Genomic DNA, 2,153 nt, shown 5'->3' with positions numbered 1-2,153 from the left:
GTTAAGTAACTTGTTCAAGGTCACACAACCAAGAGACAAAAATGTCAGCTGTTCTGAAGCCCAGCCCTGCACTTCCCATGTTCCCCTGTAATACCTCCTCAAACCCCACTCCAACCAGGCTCACACAGTCTGGCTTCTCCCACCCACCTCCTGGTCATCCAGCCCACAGTGTCCAAATATCAGCTCAGACATTAACTGCATCCAGTCACCTGGGAAGCTGGTTAAATTCAGAGGTTCCTGAGCCCTCTCCCCGGGATACTTGGCCAAGGGTGGGGCCCAGGGAATCGCGTTTGAACAACCTGCTTTAGTGGCTCCAGTTTGCAAATGGGTTTAGAAACTACTTTATTTGCCCAAATTCCCTATTTTAGAGGTGGGAAAACTGAGGCCCAGACAGGGTATGCAATCAGCCCAAGATCACACATCGAAAGCCTGGAGTAAAACCTAAATCCCAGCTCCCTTTCAACCTGGAGGGCCATTAACAGAGAGCAGCCAGGCCCCAGGCCTTCTCAAGCATCACCCCCCCTCACCTCCAGCCCTACTTCTTCTCAAGTAACCGAGTCAGGAAAGCTAGAGCAGGACATTCGCAGGGAACAAGTGGCCTGACTCCACATCCCTCCCCTTCTGGGCCTAGCAAGGATGTGCTGTGTGGAAAGTCTTTAACTTCTCTGGGTCTCATTTCTTCTATCTGTCACTCAAATCTCTGAGATGCAATCATTCTATTTCCTGGAGGGGAGAACCCAGTTAGAAGGAAAATCCCACAAACGCTAAGCGGTGACTCTGGCCAGCTCCCCAGGCCACGTGGAAATGGGTCACCAGACAAGAGGACAAGCCACCCCCAAAGCCTCAGGTTCCCCCTCACAGACACTGCCATCCGGGTCATTCAGGTTAAGACCTTGTGGCCACGTCAGAGAGACCCTGCATGGCGGGGGTGCTGCTTGTTTCTGACAAACCTGTCATGCCTTCGTATGGCAGTCGTCCCCAGCGGATGGGGGAAGGAAGTCAGGGCCCAGAGACAGCAGCAGGACTTGCCCCTTTGTAGCCCTAAAGCTCCCACATCCAGAGAAAATCCTCAATTTCAGACCCACCAGACTGAGGGCCTCATGCTTGGGGTCACACGGCACATGCTCTCCCCCACTAGGAACCAGTTTCCCATGAGGGAAGGACCGGCTGGTGGCATCCAGGCCTGCAAATCCTAATGGCCATAAACATACAAGAGAAACAAGAATGTGACCTTTCTTCAATTCTAAGAGGCCACTGATTTCTAGGGGAAGTCCAGTTAACAGCTTTTCAGGGAGCAAAAGGGGGGCCACATTACATGGGAGAGGCATCATGATGCCAGAATTAAAATGTCTGCAGGGAAGAGAATGGGGATCTTCAGGCTGGGGAGGTGCAGCTGTGGTGAGTACTCCAACACACGGGGTCTTGGTCCAACGACGCAGCACCCTGGGTCCCATCATGATTCTCGCCACCGTGGCAAGGAGGAGCTTCCCCAGCTGAGCCCAGGCATAGGCCTGTCTGTGTCAGGGACCCATCGGCCCCTTGTTCTTGGAGGCTCTTCCCCAGGGGCTGACAGCTTGGCCAAGAAGGGTGGAGTCGGGGGAGGCTCCCTGCACCCTTCTGGGGACTAACAGCATTAGCTCCAGCCATATAACACCAATGGCCTCGTAATTTATATAGCGGTTTTCATTACTTCCCTTCTCCAAAGGCTTGTTCAATAAATTACCATTTTATGAATTCCAAAGTGCTCTGTGGAGCGCAGAGCTCCCAGAAGAGAAGACTCCCAGAAGAGAAAGGACAGAGGGGACTTCGGAAAGGGGAAGAGGCTCCCCCAGATCCCACCCACCAGAGGCTGCACAGCTTGCCTTAGCTGGGGTGGGGGGAATCCCACAGGCTTGGTGGTTGCCAGCCGGGAATCAGAATCGAGACCTGGTTTCTCTCCGCATCCCATCGTTCTGAACTTGGGCCTCATTTCTGCATCTGTAAGCAGGGGAGGATCAGGTCTCCTTTGTGGACTGTGAGGGAAGGAAATGGCGTGATGGGATGACCATACCCCGCACACTGTAATTATAACAAACACGATTTTTCTGTCGCTCAGCTCATCAGTCACACCCTACCTCCTTCAGAGACCGCCCCCCCCCGCCAGGACTGTCCTG

The sequence above is a fragment of the Mustela putorius genome, unplaced genomic scaffold, assembly GCF_011764305.1.
Source record: "Mustela putorius furo isolate JIRA1106 unplaced genomic scaffold, ASM1176430v1.1 tig00003962_pilon_pilon_pilon, whole genome shotgun sequence".
Lineage (NCBI taxonomy): Eukaryota > Metazoa > Chordata > Mammalia > Carnivora > Mustelidae > Mustela > Mustela putorius.
Note: the sequence above shows the minus strand (reverse complement) of the source record.